The 17483-nt window shown below is 47.9% G+C and overlaps 1 protein-coding gene and 1 pseudogene across 3 annotated transcripts in view; one reads left to right on the top strand and one right to left on the bottom strand.

Annotated features, from left to right (window-relative positions):
- The window catches only part of PPARD (peroxisome proliferator activated receptor delta), an 82699-nt gene that overhangs the window by 40875 nt on the left and 24341 nt on the right, over positions 1–17483 (top strand). The window lies entirely within an intron of this gene.
- On the bottom strand, positions 5007–5265 carry LOC308246173 (small nuclear ribonucleoprotein F-like; annotated as a pseudogene). The gene has a single exon. The product of its transcript is annotated as a small nuclear ribonucleoprotein F-like (transcript).

The raw sequence follows: 17483 nt of genomic DNA, 5'->3' as shown, positions 1-17483 counted from the left end.
GAGCCCTGCCATGTGCTGTGTGGATCTGTTCGAGCTGGGAAGGCTAGCAGCGCCTATAGGCCCTTGTCCTTATGCCTTCTCCTTGGGTTGCATCTCCCAACTTTCGTTTTGCATATTTGTCGGGAGGCAGGAAAGCCAGGCTTCTCTCAGGCCCGAGTCAGTTTGGGCCGCAGGACAGGGTGGGCAGTATTGACCTGCCATTGGTCCTGACCCCTAGCTGCCACTTTGGCCCTAGGCTGTCAGCTCTCAGCTTTACACCTCCAGACAAAGGTGGAATTGCATCAGTTGTTGTTCCTTACAAGGCCCCAGGGGATGCTCTGAGTGAGTTCACTGGAGGTTTTCATCTCTTCCACTTCTGCCTCCAGCCTGTTACAGAATCTGATGCCTTCTGGGGCCTGAGCCCAGGTTTAAATAGGCTGCCTTCAGGTTACCCTCAGGATGAACTGTAGGCATTGGGGGAGGCCTGCCCTGGATGTGCCTTTCCCAGCCTTCTGGCCCAGCTGAAAGAAAGGCTGTAACACCTACTCCACACTCATCCTGCTTCTCCTGATTGGGAACATTTCTTCCTCTGAAGTGTCCACTTCTTGTGCGGCCTCCCCCACGCAGCTCTTTGTACGTCCACCTCCTCAAGGGCAGTCTCTCACTTGCTCTTTTTGGCATCTCCCCCCTGAAGCAGTCTAAGTTAGTGCTTTTGCAGTTTCCCCAAATCAATCCCTAAACGATGTGTTAATTGAAGGGGGCTCAGGCTGGAGGTGGGTGGAAGATTGCCCTGGGGGTCTTAGGAAAGGCTGCCTGGGAAAGCGTCAAGACTGGTGCTGCCAAATTCCCAGCACTTACTTTCACAATTTGGGGGAAGAGGCATAGAATTTCCCGGGAATTCCCAAAGTCATCTCTTTTGTAACACTGTATTTATGGGTTTTTAAATAAGAATGAGAGACCATGATAAACTGTGAATTATTTTTCTGTGATAAAAGTTTCAGAAGTTTTCCTGTAAAAGAAATATCCTATCTAATAAAAGAGTAATATGCAAATTAACCATCACTCCATTACACCCTCAAGCCACGCCCATCAGCCAATCTGGAGCGAGTATGCAAATTAACCCAACCAAGATGGCTGCGGCCACGGAGAGAGCAGGAGGCTTGGGTTTCCCCAGTAATGGAGGAAGCCGAGCTTTCCGCACACCCTGGCTGGCCTAGGCCTCCACTCAAGGCTACAAAGTTTCAATTATAGAAGATAAATAAATCCCAACAAAAATATCTGCGGCCACGGAGCAAGCAGGAGGCTTGGCTCCGCTCAAGGCCACAAAGTTTCAATTATAGAAGATAAATCCCAGATCCCAGGGCCTCCGCTTGGGTCGCCGGGGGGCATGGCCGGCCTGCAAACCACCACAGGCCCCTCGCCCAGGCCACCCCACGCCCCAAGGGAACCCCCACCCTGATCCGGGACACCCTTCAGGGCAAACCAGCTGGCCCCCACCTGTGCACCAGGCCTCTACCCTATCTAATAAAAGAGTAATATGCAAATTGGCCATCACTCCAACACACAAGATGGCTGCCCCTATGTGGTCAAAGATCCTGCCCCAAGGTGGACACAAGATGGCCACCACAAGATGGCCAGCAGGGGAGGGCAGTTGGGAGGGATCAGGCCTGCAAGGGAGGGCAGTTGGGGGCAATCAAGCCTGCAGGGGAGGGCAGTTGGGTGGGACCAGGCCTGCAGAGGAGGGAAGTTGGGGGCGACCGGGCCTGCAGGGAAGGGCAGTTGCGGGGGACCCAGGCCTGCAGGGGAGAGCAGTTGGTGGGGGGGACCAGGCCTGCAGGGGAGGGCAGTTGGGGGGACCAGGCCTGCAGGAGAGGGCAGTTAGGGGCAATCGGGCTGGCAGGGGAGCAGTTAGGCATCAAACAGGCTGTCAGGGGAGTGGTTAGGGGGTGATCAGGCTGGCAGGCAGAAGCGGTTAGGGGCAATCAGGAAAGCAGGCAGGTGAGCAGTTGGTAGCCAGCAGTCCTGAATTGTGAGAGGGATGTCCGACTGCCTCGAGGGGTCCCATATTGGAGGGGGTGCATTCTGGGCTGAGGGACCCCCCCCCCCCCCCCGTGCACAAATTTCATGCACTGGGCCTCTAGCATATATATAATAGTAAATGCATGGTTTATTATTATTTGGGAACAGTATATTGTAAAAAGATTGTTTTATTAACATGTATATATGACCTTCACCTAGTATAGATATTTGATAGTAGAAAATATTAAAGAAAGAGAACATTAACAAAATTAATGCTTGCCTGGCTGGCGTGGCTCAGTGGTTGAGTGTCGACCTATGAACCAGAAGGTCAGGGCACATGCACAGGTTGCGGGCTTGATCTCCAGTGTGGGGCGTGCAGGAGGCAGACAATGATTCTTTCTCATCATTGATGTTTATATCTCTCTCTCCCTCTCCCTTTCTCTCTGAAATAAATAAAAAATATTTATTTAATAAATGAATGCCTAATAAAAATCATTTAATGTTTTTAAGGATAATGCCACAAATATTTAATATGTAAAAGTTATTCTTAATGTGACATTTAAAATTTTTATTTTTAAATTTCCAGACACTAAAATTCATCCTTTTTTGGTGTGCAGTTCTGAGTTTTGGCAAATCCATAGTGATTAATCATCACCAGATAAATAATCCATATAAAGAACTGTGCTATCACCCCCAAAAATGACATTCCCTTGTGCTACTCCTTTGCAGTCAAACCTCACCTTATCATTAACCCATTATTTATTCTGTTCCTGTAGTTTTACTCTTTCCAGAATTTCATAGAAATGGAGTCATAGCCTTTTGAGTCTCACTTAGCACAATGTATAGACTGTACCTATCCGTTGTTGCTGCATATATCAGGATTTGTCCCTTTCTGTTATTGAATAAGTATTCTATTGTAAGGATGGGCCACAACTTGTTTATCCATTCTTCATTTGAAGCACATTTAGGTTGTTTCTGGGTTTTGGCAATTTTGAATAACATTCATTTGCCGGTTGGAACATAGGTTTTCATTTCACTTAGGTAAATTCTTAAGAGTGGGATTGACGGGTGTATGGTAAGAATAAGGTTACCTGCCAAGATGTTTCCCACCAGCAATGTACGAGAGTTCCAGCTTCTCCATGGCCCTGTTCGCATGTGGTGTTGTCAATTTTTGTTTTGTTTTGTTTTGGCCATTCTATAGGTGTTTTTCCCAAATGACTAAGAATGTTGCACATCATTTTCGTGTGTTTATTTGTCATCTCTATATTTTCTCTGGTGAAGTATCTGTTCAGATCTTTTGCCTATTTCTTAATTGAGATGTTTGTTTTCTTACTGCTAAGTGTGGGGAGTTCTTTATATATCTTAGACACAAGTCTTTTGTTAGATAAGCGATTTGCAAGTACATTCTCAGTGGGTGGCTTATCTTTTTTTTTTTTTTAAATACATTTTATTGATATTTTACAGAGAGGAAGGGAGAGGGATAGAGAGCTAGAAACATCGATGAGAGAGAAACATCGATCAGCTGCCTCCTGCACACCTCCCACTGAGGATATGCCCGCAACCAAGGTACATGCCTTTGACCGGAATCGAACCCGGGACCCTTCAGTCTGCAGGCCGACGCTCTATCCACTGAGCCAAACCGGTTTCGGCAGGGTGGCTTGTCTTTTCATTCTCTTAATGTGCCTTTCAAAGAGCAGAAGTCAATTTTGATGAAATCCAATTTATTAAAAAATTTTAATATGTTTTTATTGATTTTAGAGAGAGAGGAAGGGAGAGGGCTAGAGAGATAGAAACACCAATGAGAGAGAGAGATAATCGATTGGCTGTCTCCTGCATGACCCCCACTGGAGATCAGGCCCACAACTGGGCATATGTCCTGACTGGGAATCAAACCAGGGACCTCTTTGTTCATGGGTCAACACTCAACCACTGAGCCACACCGGCTGGGCTTCAAAAATTTTTAATGAATCCTATTTCTGATATTGTATCTAAGAACCTTTTGCCTAACCCAAGCTCACAAAGAATTTCCCATGTTTTCTTTTAAAAACTTTATAATTTTTAATTTAGATGTATCCATTTTCAGTTAATTTTATAAAAGATGTAAAGCATAAGTCAAGGTTCTTTTAAAATTTTTTTTTCCATTTTAGTTGTTTCTATTGTTTCAAAACAATTTGTTCTCTTTTTTAAAAAAAAATTTATTTATTTATTTATTTATTTATTTATTTATTTTAATTGTTTGAAGTATTACAAATAGTAGTACATATGTCTCTTTTTTTTCCCCCATTGACCTCCCCCCAGCCTCCCCTTCCCCCCAGTACATGCCTTTACCTGCCCCCTCCCCAGTGTCTTTTATCCATTGGTTATGCTTATATGCATGTGTACAAGTCCTTCAGTTGATCTCTTACAGCCCCCCCCCCAAAACCTCCTCTGCCTTCCCACTGTAGTTTCACAGTCTGTTCAATGCTTCTTTGCTTCTGTATCTATTTTTCCCCTTTTCCTTCCTTTAAAAAATCTTGCCTCTGCAGACTAGAAATAAACATATAATAACAAAAAATGTTTGAGTCCCAATTTCAATGTCCAACAGTTCTGAGTCCCCGTTTCAATGTCAAACAGTTCCTTATGTGTACATGTCAGCAATGATATCTGGATGGTGGGCACATGGTAGCAATGCAGGTCCGACCCTCTCTGGTTTGGTCCTAGGCAAGCTGCTGCATCGCACAGCTTCTGACTGCTAGCGTGGCAAGGCATCGTCAGCGTCTCCCATCTCTGGACTGTTTCTCCTCTTGTCTTCGTGGTTGGAGCAGACCTGTCAATTCCTTTCTGTTGCAGGAATCCACATGGTCTTGGAGTTGTTTTCTGAAAATATACAAACATATTCTCGACCAAAAGTTAATAAAGGACAATTTGTTCTCTTTTACTGAATTGCCATTTTCTTTTTTTTTTTTTTTTGAAAAAACAAATTTTTATTGTCTAGAAATATATATAAAAAAGTTTTCCCACAAAAGATGCTATTCTCTCATTTCTCCATCTTCTTTTTCTTCTTCAACACCTCTGATACAAAGGACATTATTTCACCTTATTAAAACTTCACCCAGGTGTCCAGACAAGGCTCCATCTATGTATTCTTCAGTGTTTGCAAGCTGCATGTTCATATAGCCATCTACAGATACCAGGTCACCTTTGTACTCCATTCCCCACTTGTTTCACCATTACTGGCTTTTCTGTTAATCTATTGAGGTAAGTTTTGGGATTGAGAGGCAAACTCATCGCGACGACTAGCAAATGCTGTAGGCTACCCAGCTCTTCTGAATTGCCATTTTCTTTTGTAAAAAATCCGTTGGTCAGCCTTGGCCAGTTTGGCTCATGGTTAGGGCACCGGCCCGTGGACCGAAGGTTCGCAGATTCAATTCCTGGTCATGGCTGGGTAACTTGGTTACAAACTCAATCCCTAGTCCTTATTGGGCAAGTGTGGGAAGCAACCGATTGATGTGTCTCTCTTGCAAGGATCTCTCTCTCTCTCTCTCTTTTCCCCCCTCCCTCACCCCCCCCCCTTCTCCCTTCTACTCTATCTAAAAAATATATCCTCAGGTGAGGATTTTTTAAAAAAGTCAATATTTGTGTGGGTCTAAAATAAAATTGTAAAATACACAAAACATTAATTGCCCTTTCTAATAATCTTGATCTTTGTTCCATAGCAAATACTCCAGATGTAGAAAAATTTTTTTCTTTTTGACTTGATGTTGGTTGAATAGTTAAAGCGTGTATCCAGAACTATTTTCAAGATGGACATCGAGGTATAGTTACTTTGTATAAGTTCATTTTCTTTTTTAGTGATGAAAACACTTCCTTTGCCCCAATTTTGGTTTAGCTGTTGCCTTTACTAACCAATACTGATTATTTATTTTAAAATTTTATTAATTTTTTTTTTAGAGGAAGAGAGAAACATTTATGTGAGAGGGAAACATCGATGGGCTGCTTCCTGCATGCCCCACCCCCCAATGGGGGAATGAACCTGCAACCTAGGCATGCGCCCTAACCAGGAATTGAACCAGGAACCTTTTGGTGCATGGGACGATGCCCAACCAACTGAGCCACACTGGCCAGGGCACCAGGGCACTGCTTTTACTAATTCAGATTAAGATCAGTTTCTGATTTTGTGTCCTAGAATTCCACAATACTCAACTTTTTTTTTTCTTCTTTCCTGTAGCAAATAGTCAAATGCTAGAAGATTCCAGTGAACATTATTGGGTAGTGTTTGAATAATCTAACAAGTATATCTCCTAAGAAAGTTAACAGCACTGTATAGAGTCACGTGTCAGAATTGCCAGTTTAAGGACTTGTTTCCAAACTTACTTCTTAGAATTCTACTTGTAGGATTTCTATATACTATGTATATTAATATATTATTAACACATATTTGCAAGAATGACTCACCATTAGCAGCAGACAGGGTCATGAATATACACTTACAACATGGCAATGGCTACAAGCAAGGCTTGATCAGATTGTGGCACTCCTGTCCTGATTCCCAGAAATGTCAGCCTTGACCTTCAACTCTGCATGTTAATTTCTTATTCTTTCTTTAACGTGAAGTTAGTGGATTCCTTGAAACCAATAACAGCTCTAAGGTTTGATTGTTAAGCTTTAATTCTCACCAGAAGATTATACCTTTTCCCATTTTCCCAATTTGTCAATATTTGGGATCTGTCTCTGAATTTGGGATTCATTGAAACATAAATTTCCTAAGAAAAGTTGGGAAAGAAGTCTTGCATGGAAATACTTGTTAAGAGAGGTCATAAGGCAGGATTTGAGGAAAGCCAAGTGTTGAAAGGTAACCTGTAAGGTAAGCTCCACAGGGCAGCCGCTCTGTCATATCCATCACAGTGTCTGTGGAACCAGCTTGGCACCTGACCCACGGAGGGTGCTCCATGGAAGTTACTGGCTGAATAAATGGCTCACTGGCAGTGGCTGTTGGGAAACACTGTGTAAATCACTGTGGCTGACAAGATAGTTCGGGTTGTAGAGTTCTGCGGAAGATGAGCTTAGAAAACTCTAAGATCCCTATTGTGCCAAGCCTTGAACAATAGGCATAGGAGCTTGGATTGTTATATTCTGGGCACTGGGGAGAAAATCAAACATGATACAGCTGAGTCCTTGTTGGCTCATAACCAGGTGGTAAACTAAGGGCCAAGCAGCCTTTTTTCTTTCTGTTGTTTATCTAACCCAAAGGCCATAGCTGCCCTAGTCGGGTGGCTCGGTTGGTTGGAGCTTTGTCCTATACACCAAAAGGTTGTGGGTTTGATTCCCAGTCAGGGTACATACCTAGCTTGCGGGTTTGATCCCTGGTTGGGGTGTATATGGGAGGCAAATGATTAATGTTTCTGACATCAATGTTACACACTCTAAAATCAATAAACATATTTTTTTAAAATGCCAAAGCTACAGAAAAGTTGAAAGAATACTACTTTGAATTTTTGCATTTCTTTCACTAAGGTTCACCAATTGCTAACAGTTACATTTTCTTTCTTTCTTTTTAAATTATGGTTTTATTGATTTTTTAGAGAGAAGAGAAGGAAAAAGAAAAAGAGAGAAATAGGATGAGAGAAACATCCATCGGCTGCCTCCTGCACACCCCCTACTGGGGATCAAGCCTGCAATCCGGGCATGTGCCTGACTGGGAATTGAACCAGCGACCTCTCGGTGCATGGGAGGACGCTCAACCAACTGAGCCACACTGGCCAGGGCTGTTACATTTTCTTGGCATTGTGTCATAGATTGTCCACAGTCCATGCTTGTATGAGTGTTTCCTTGTGATTAAATTTACATTAACATTTCTGGTGGGAGCTTACAAGGGTGATGAGTGCTTCCTGTTGCTTCACATCTGGAAGCTAATGGTGCCAGTTGGCCCCAGTAAAGATGGTGCTAACTGTAATCACCTGGTTAAGTTGGTAGCCGTGAAGACTGCTTTCGTTTTAAGGCAGAAAACTTTGGGGTTTTGGTGGTGGTAGTGGTTGGTTGGTTAGGTTTTGAAGGCAGAGAACTTTGGAAGGAACTCTTCACTGACTTTTGGGATAGCTGACAGCCATTTTGGAAAGGAGACTATTTCTCTGTCATTTATACCTGCTATTGGGAAACATCTTGATGTAGTCCAGTGATGCTCAACCCTTTTCATCTCATGGCACACATAAACTAATTACTAAAATTATGTGGCACACCAAAAAATAGATTTTTTGCTAATCTGAAAAATAAAATAGCTATAATTTTTATTCATTCACGTCTGACAGCTATTGTTTGCTGGCTGTTGTCATTTTTTTATTTGGAAATCTAAGGGAAAAGAGGTCAGTGCCCCTGACTAAATAGTTAGGTATTGCATGTTTTAAAAATTCCTGTAGTACACCGGTTGAAAATCGCTGATGTAGTCAAAAAAGCCCTGTGAGCCAGGAAATGGGATTTGGGACCAAGCTCTACAACCATCTCTCCCCATGACTTGTAGATAAGTATGTCATCTCCCTGGGCTGAGCCATTGTACATATAAGGAAATAGACATTCAGAGAGGTGAAGCACTTTGCCCAAGGCCACTCAGCTGGTAAGTAGCAAAGCTAGGATTCAAACCCAGTTCTCTTTGGGCTAAAGTCCTATACTTGCCCTTTTGTCAGTCTGCCTCCTCTAAGGTGGCTGATCATCGTTATGGTGACACCAACCACTAGGTACCTGTGCTGAAAACCTAGCAGAACACCAGCCCTTGTGGGATCTAAGATGAAAGGGAAGAGAGAGGTACCCCTCTCGCCCACGTTGCTCTCCTGCATGTGGCAGGCTGTTCCCTAGGAAGGCCCGGCACCTCAGGCAACTGGTAGGCAGGAGTTGGATGCTGCTCAGCCACCTTTGGAATAAATACTTTCATGTGGATGTTACAAAGACGAGCTGCTGGTGTTGTTCCAGCCCTGCCTGTCCAGACAGGGAAGTGCAGGCCTCATGTACCTGGCCATGGCCTGGGTTAAGGTCAGTGCCTAGGATCCCCAAGTTGGCCCATGAGTCCTGAGGGCAATCGGGTGGATGGAGAAGGTATTGCCTAAGCCTGCCTGGGTACCTGGGGGCATGGAGAGAGACCGGAATCATTCATGGGGGAAAGGTGTGTAGAGCCTTGACAAGCAGATCGCTGTGGGTGGGGAGTTACCACCTGCGTGCTCTCACGCCCCAGGATTTGGGTGGAGGTTCTTGAGGAGGCAGCCAGCAAGGAGGGCCATGGTGGCGACACGGCACTCCAGGACTGCCCTGCCAGCCCTCTGCACTGGCGACTGGCCCACCAACCTGTCATTTTCCTGGTTAGTATCTCTCCCCAAGGGCAGGAGCACTGAGCACCTGGTGAGTAGCGTCGCTCCTCATGCCATCATGTTTTCTTCCCCTGAGGAGTTGTTCTGAGGGAAACAGTGGCTCTGGCTCGGTCTGTTAAGGCCATGTTGTCCTCTTGCTGTAGAGTTGAAAGTCCAGGAGAGTCTTTGTCCCACATTCACAGGTCTGCAGGATACAGGGATGAACTCGGGGCCAGGGCCAAAGTGGCCTGGCCAGGAGCAGGCGGTGCCCGGTGGGCCCTGAGGGGGTTCTGGGAGTTCTAGCTGCTCCCGCAGTGCATTTTGGAGGACCCCCCCCCCCCCACACACACACACACACACACTGCACTGGCAGCCAGGTAGGCAGGGGCAGAAGGCTCCCTGGAGAGGGCACCTCCACAGGAAAGCAGTGTTTCCAGGTAGCACCTGGGGAGCAGTGGCTGGGCTTTACCTTGATTCTTTTTTTTTTTTTTTTAATATATTTTTATTAATTTTTTACAGAGAGGAAGAGAGAGGAGAGGGATAGAGAGCTAGAAACATGGATGAGAGAGAAACATCGATCAGCTGCCTCCTGCACACCCCCTACTGGGGATGTGCCCGCAACCAAGGTACGTGCCCTTGACCGGAATCGAACCTGGGACCTTTCAGTCCGCAGGCCGACGCTCTATCCACTGAGCCAAACTGGTTTCGGCGATTTACCTTGATTCTTTTGTGGGAACCCCATCTCCCTCCTGCCAGATGGGGCTGAAATCCAGACTGGGAGCTGACATGACCCGACGTGTAAGGCCTTCTGCTTTCTAAACGAATTCGCCAAGTCATCACTAAGTCGCGCCAGTCTCGGCACTTCCAGTGCTTCCCCGTCGCTCCGCACACCCTCCTGGCCGGCCCTGGGTCCTGAGGCGCCAGGGCAGTTGGGACCAGCTTCCTCACTGAGCTCTCGCAGGCTGTCGTGTTGGCACACATTCAGGAGCTGCTCGCTGGCAGCGCCAAATGAAGATGGAAGGTGAGGGCCTGGGCCGATTCTTTGACTCCACGGTGCTTTGATGTTTCAGAAGCTGCTCTGGGCTCCCTGAGGTTGAATTCTCTTATTTGTCCTTTCTCTCCCTCACCTCTGGTTCGCCCATCCCTCTTTGGGGGACTTCATGCTTTTCAAGTATTTGTTGACTAGGCCCTTATCAGGGACCTCAGAGAGCAACCAGATAGGCGTGCGCCTGGCAAGGAAAGGGAGAACAGAAAGCAAACACAGAAGGAGAGCCAGGTGAGCTTCTTGCTCCTGAGCCGGTTTCACTCGAGGGGGAACCAGAGCTTTGGCGAGGGAGGCAGCAAGCAGTGTTGGAAGGAGACTAGCTTCTGCTCAGCTTCATTATGAAAGAAAGACTGCTAGACACGGAAAACCGCCCATCTCCCCGCCGTCACCGTCTCCCCACCTCACGCTCCTCCTTCCCACCCTCGCAGTCCAGGCTGCGAGCCCTCCACAGCTGCTGTGGGGCAGATGTGTGCTAGTCTGCGTTCTTACACACAGTGGGCGCCAGGCAGATATGCAGTCCACCCACTCGCTGTGTGCGGCGTCCTGCCTGCGCACCGCCCGCTGCTCTGGAGGTCGGCAGGGAACGCCGTGACACCGAGTGCCAGAATGCCACATCCTGAGAGAGGCGGTGTCTTCGGCTTCTTCTGCTGCTTCTTGCTACTTTCTAAACTAATGATGTCTCATGTTTGTATCATGCTTTCAATTTTTTTTTTGTTTGTTTACTAAACACAGCACATGTTCATTATAGGAAATTTAGGAAAATCAGATAAGCAACAAGAGAAGAAATAAAAATTACCCCTAAGAAATATTCATCATTAACATTTTGGTATGTGAATTATATATAACACAGATGTTTTTCACATTTACTCTGTCATCTAAGCCTTGCTGCCTTCTTTAGGGAAGGCACATGGATATTAATCCCATCTCAGAGATGGGAGAATGAGCCAGAGAGGTTAGAGGTTGCCCAGAGGGGCATAGCCTGGTGCTGGCAGGGCTGGGAGTGCACTTGGCATACAGCCTCTCCCTCTCTTCTCACCTCCTGGATTGCAGCAGAGCCTGGGCAGGGGCTCTGATCTGCTGAATCGTCTTATCCACGGGTTAATCACATGGCGCCTAGATGACACTTTGGCCTCTCAGTGACTTAGGAGAAAAGATAGGAGATAGGCTTTTTTGATTTAAAGTATTGCCATTCCGACACTTCCGCTTTATCTTGGTTATTGGGGTTTTAGAGGCCACGCATTAAGAGGGAGTGATAGAGAGAGGAGGAGTCGGGAAGCTGTTCAATGACACATGCTGCAGTAACAGAGGTTTCACCTGGGATGCTGGTTTTGGGAGGAAGGTGGTGCAGGCTGAGCCTGTGTACCCAGAGGTCAGGCAGGACGGGACTAGGAAGGGTCCACTCGCCAGGATACGGACACATTGTAGCATTAGGGGTTCAGGAATGGAAGCGAGAGGCAGTACCGTGGGGCTCCCCCACCCCGAAGGCAGACGGCTCCTGGCTCTGCATCCAGGCTCCGGCGGTCATACAACTTACTTCCCTCTTCCTTGCTCTGGTTTAGTCCTCTGTAAATGCTTCATAGTCCTCACTTGTGATGCCTGCGTAAGGAGCTTACAGTCATGCCTGGCACACAGAAACGCTATGTGCTGTTTGGTTCAGTCAGAATTTGAGTAGGCCCCGTGTAAAAAGAGTCATGGTAGTCTTCTGTGTGTGTTTGGCTGTGACCTGCTTCCCCAGCCTGCTCTGGACCTGCCACCCACCTCTCTGGGGCCTAGGAGCCTGCATTTCCCCCTCCTACCCCTTAGTCTGTATACAAAATAAAACCACTTCCTGATTTTATTTTTTTCTCTGAACTCTTTTTTCTCTAATGAGCATATTTCACTTGTAAGGTCATTTCTGGATGAACCAGCTCTGCTTGGCCTTGAACCTTTGAGGCCTCCAGCAGAGGCCATTTCCTCCTCCTCAGGACTTGGCCTCCCTCCTCCCTTCCCCTGTTTATGTACAGCCTTACCCAAAGTCATGGCAGGTGCTGGTCTTATCTTCCTCCCTGACTGGAGTGTAAACATTAAAGGCTCCTGAGGACTAGCTGCCCCCTCGCCACTCCCTGCCCTTCAGAGAGCCACGTCCTGTGAGTGACCCGGGCTCCTTTGAGCACTGCTTGTGGGGTCTGCTCAGTAATCGACTGCAAAGTCAAAGGGGGACAGACGCAGCCAGCACCCCTCTGCAGGGGGAAAGGAAGCCAAGACAAATGAGCTACCTCTCCAAGGTCCCCTGGCAGGGCAGCAGGAGAGTCACTGCCTGGACTCCTGCGTCCCCTGCTCGCAGCTCTACCTGTTAACTGTAATCTCGATGAGCCCCTCGTCTGACTGGGATGGGCTGAGAGCAGCTGGGCACCCTGGACAACTGAAGCCTGAGGACAGGTGATCTCTATGGGGCGGGTCCATGAATGGAAATCCTTTTTTCCAGTTATAAAAATTATTCATTTATCCAGCAAATTTACTATCTGCAAGTCGCTCCCCTGTCTTGAGGATCAGTATGAATCTAACATGAAAATCTCTGCCTTGTGGGGTTTATATCCTTTTGGGGGGACACAAACAGTAAACAAATGAGTTTTAAAAATACATATCCTATCTAATAGAGAGGAAATATGCTAATTGATCCTCACGCCATTGCAAAGATGGCGGCGTCCACAGCCAATAAGGAGGGAGTATGCTAATTGACTGCCCCGCCCTCAAAGATGGCGGTGCCCAGAGCCAATGAGGGAATATGCTAATTGACTGCCATGCTCTCAAGGATGGCGACACCCACAACCATAAGATGGTGGTGCCCAGTCCCCTCAGCCCCGCCGGGGCAGCAGGCGCACCAGTAACCAGGGCTAGCCGAGGTTTGTGCTGCCGGCAGTGGCAGCAGCAGAGGTGTGATGGGGCATCGCCTTCCCCTGATCTCCAGATCGCCTCCCGCCCCTGAGGGCTCTTGGACTGTGAGAGGGGGCAGCCCGAGCTGAGGGACCCCCCCTCCAGTGCATGAATTTTCATGCACCGGGCCTCTAGTACATATATACGTGTATACACACACACACACACACACACACACACACACACACACGTATGTTTTTATACATGTGTGTATACCTGCATGCATGCATACTATTCCAGATAGTGGTAAGAGCTACAGAGAAAACTAGCAGAGAAGGGAAATGGAAGTACCCAAGGGAGGGCTGGGTTGACTGTGGTCAGGTTGACTGTCATGTTTAAGCAAAGCCCTGAGGAGGTGAGGCAGCCAACCATGTAAATAGGTAGGACATTTGCAGCTGGAGGGAATAATTGCAAAGCCCGTGAGGCAAATGCCCCTGCTCTGATCAAGACCAGCCTGGCCGAGTATACCAGGAGGGGAGAGGGAAGGCCTCACAGGCCAGTGTAAAGATGGACAGGAAGCTCCTGGAGGGATATGATCACAGAAGGGGCGGATCTGACTGAAAAGGATCACTCTGTAGTGGGAAGGGTGCCGGGGGGGTGGGGGGAGGTGAAGCCAGTAAGGAGGCTATTGCAATAATCCAGGAAAGACATGATGTTGGCTTGCCTTGGCTGGTGTTGTTCAGAGGTTAGAATGTCGGCCTGAGCACCAAAGGACTGTGGGTTTAAATCCTACTGAAGGGCATGTAGTGTACTGGGGTTGCAGGTTCAATCCTTGGCCCCAGTTAGGGTGCATTCGGGAGGCAACCAATCAATGTGTCTCTTTCTCATCGATGTTTTTCTCTCTCTCTCTACCTCTATCCCTCCCTCTCTCCCTTCCACTCTCTCTAAAAATCAATGGAAAAAATATCCTTGGGTGAGGATTAACAACAATAAAAGGGATAGAGAGAGCCCCAGCCCGTTTGGCTAAGTAGATAGAGTGTCGGCCTGCAGACTGCCTGCTGCTTTCATTCACTCATTCAGCAAATATTGTTAAGCACCTACCACCATGTGCCAGGCCACAATTGTCAAGAAACTAACACAAATTAGTCAATACCCAGACTAATGATTGATTGGAAAGCATGGGTTGTGGGTTCAATTCCGTCAAGGGGGTACGTACCTTAGTTGCAGGCTCGATCCTCAGCCCCAGTCGGGAGGCAGCCAAGATGTGTCTCTCTCACATCGATGTTTTTCTCTCTGTCTCTCCCCTCCCTTCCACTCTCTCTAAAAATCAATGGGAAAATATCCTTGGGTGAGGATTAACAAGAAAAAGAGAGAGAGAGGGGGGGGGGGGGATGTTGGCTCGGACCAGGGTCATAGCAGTGAAAGTGATGAGAAGTGATTCAAATCTGGGTATTTATTAAAAGCAGAGCCAACAGGATTTGCTGGCACCAACATTTTGGCCTGACTAACTAGAAACTTGCAATTGACATTTACTGAGATGGGAATGATGTTGGTGGGGGCGGGGGGCGCGAGGTCAAGGGCTCAGTTTGGATGTGTTAGACTTGTGATAGCATTGGGCATCCATGTGGAGATATCAGAGAATCTGGGCTGGAGAAATATATAGGAGCCATCAGTATATTGAAGGTATCAAAAGCCACGAGCAAGCATAAAGTCATGCAGGGAGGAGTGTAGATTGAGGAAGACCCTAAGTAGTCAGGATGAAATTGCTCACTGGCTCCAGCAGAAAAATTGCTAAGGAACAGCCAGCAAGGTTAGAGGAAAACCTGGAGCCAAGAGAGGAGAAGGCATAACGGAGGAAGGACTCCGCAATGCATCACATGCTCTGATAGGTCAAGTGAGGTGGAGATAATACATGTTCAGTACAGAAAGGTTAAGACATACAGTGACATAAAAACAGTAAATCACCTGCTGCCCTAATCGTACATGGAAACTTCCATTCTTTCTCTAGTCATTTTTATAGAATATTTGCTATATAATTGAATTCTGCTATTTTCCACTAAAGTTACTAAATATTCTATGAAAACGTGAGTTTCATGGCTGGATAATACTCCATTTTCTGGGGGTGCCCTCATTTATTTAACCATTTCTCTATTGGACATTGAGATATTTCTGTTATTTTTCATTAATACAAAATTTTCATTCTTATAAAAATAGATTTCTTTTTTATAAGTAGCACTGCATCGAACAGCCTAGTCCATTTTCCTATGAGGAGAATTACAAGGTTACAGGCATGAGCACTTTCAGGGCGAGCTTGGACTTAGGAGCCACAGTTTCTCCTGGGCTGAACTGGCTGATCCTGGCTTCGCAGAGGGCTCTTCTGGCCCCCTCTGTCCTTGGGGAGGCTCAGGAGTCACTCAGCCCTGCTGACACCTCTGCCTTCCAACTCCAGCTGTGTGTCCCGTTTTTCTTGGGCTGGTCAGCTTCATTCCCTCTCGCTGGGCCTGCCTCCTGTCAGGGCACTGCCCTTTCCTTGCCACCAGTCTCCGTCCCCACATCCAGCAGGAGGCATTGGTCAGAGCTGCCCTCAGAGGGCAGTGTGGTTGCTCAGCACACTCAGTTTTGTCTGCATTCTTCTCCCTGAGATTAGAGAGATTATTTCGTGAACATTAAGGGGCTGGCTGGTGTCCTAGTCTTAGATGTTTAAAAAGAAAAGGTGTGAGTAGCATGCCTGGCCCATAGTTCCTAGAGATGTGTGTCAGAAGTTTGAGGGGCTTGGATGGAGTTGTCAGGCCTAGGGATGTGGCTGTTCGAGTCAGTTGGTCTCTTGCCAACTGTGCCAGGTGCCACTTGTGCTCCCAGATGGGAGTGCGTCGTAGCTGGGAGTCACCAAGATCAGAACAGCACTGGGAGGCTGAGCCAGGGAGTCAGCAGGCAGGGCCCATGGAGCTCTTCTGACCTGCCCTGCCCTGCCCTGCCCTGCCCTGCCGCTTCACTCGGTGCGGTACAGGTGGGCCCCGGGGAGCATGCGGCTCTGGGTGAGGCTCTCCTGCCTGGCTCCTCAGCCTGGCTCTCCCCAGGAATTGAAGAGGCAGGTGTCCGGGGATCCAGGAGGTGGCCTCTCCCTCCCACCAGTGCCCCCACTAGCTTTGCAACCCTGGCTCAGATTCCCCGGAATGATCTCCACTCCATCCTCCATAGTGGCCGGAGGAATTCTTTTCAAATGCAGCTCTGAACCTGTCCATCGTCTTCATAACCCTCCTAGGCTCTCTGCTGCTCTTTGGATAAACCCTTCACTTGCCCTTTGAGGCCCGAGGGATTGCCAGCCTCCATTAGACCAGCCTCCCTGCCTTGCTGGCATGCCAGCCACACAGCCCTTCCTTCCACCCCTCCGAGAGTCCATGCCAACCTCCCTCTGATGGGCCTTTCCCATCTGTCTCCCCGTTGCCCTGCCTCTGGGTCAAAGGCCACATCTCAGGAACACCTTCCTGAGTACCCATCCTAGAGGGGCATGCTCCGAGAGTGCTGCCACTGTGCCGGCACTTGTCCTCCACAGCCTGGCCATGCTTCCTCGTTGTGTATTTGTGTTGGCCTGGCACATGGTGGTGGGTGCTTAACAGATACTTGCTGAATGAGTGAATGAAAGCAGCTGGCAGGGACCAGAGGAAGAGTGGAGGGGCATCGGTGGCATCAGCAGCCATAGCACCGAGGTCCTGGGATGAGAAGGTTCTGGAAGGGGCCCTGGTGACAGCCTCTTTCCCACTCGGATCACCTATAACTCCCGCTCAGAAAAAAGAACCATGTTGAGGTTGTGTTTCTTGTGAAAACTGTAGATTTTTAGCCTCTCCTCAGTCTTCAGTGGCTACAGGCAGAGGCGGCTGGGACGGGGAGTCGCTGGCTGGAGTCTCCCCTGCTTGGGCTGCAGGCACCCTCAGGGGTGCCTTGCTGGTCCCTGGTGACAGCCTCTTTCCCACTCGGATCTCTCTCCAGGCACATTCTCAGTAGCTCCCTGAGGCCAGCTTTTCCTTTTATTTTAGTTTAGCTGCACTCCACAGCCCACGAGGCTTAGGGCCTGACTCCTGGTGGCATTGGAAGAACCCCGGAGGTGAGGGGCAGGGTGGCCTCCTGGTTATCTTTTCTCTGGTTCTAGCACTCTGAACAAAATCAGCCCCAGGCCACGCCTAGGGTCGAACTGCTGGGGTGGGTCCATTCCAGCAAGAAAGCCACACAGGCCCCTTGCGTGCCCTGAGGAGAGTGGGGTGCCCGGATTGGCAGATGGG

Source organism: Plecotus auritus (assembly GCF_963455305.1).
Source record: "Plecotus auritus genome assembly, chromosome: 4".
Classification (NCBI taxonomy): domain Eukaryota; kingdom Metazoa; phylum Chordata; class Mammalia; order Chiroptera; family Vespertilionidae; genus Plecotus; species Plecotus auritus.
The sequence above is the reverse complement of the archived record's forward strand: the minus strand, read 5'-3'. Positions and strand labels throughout refer to the sequence as shown.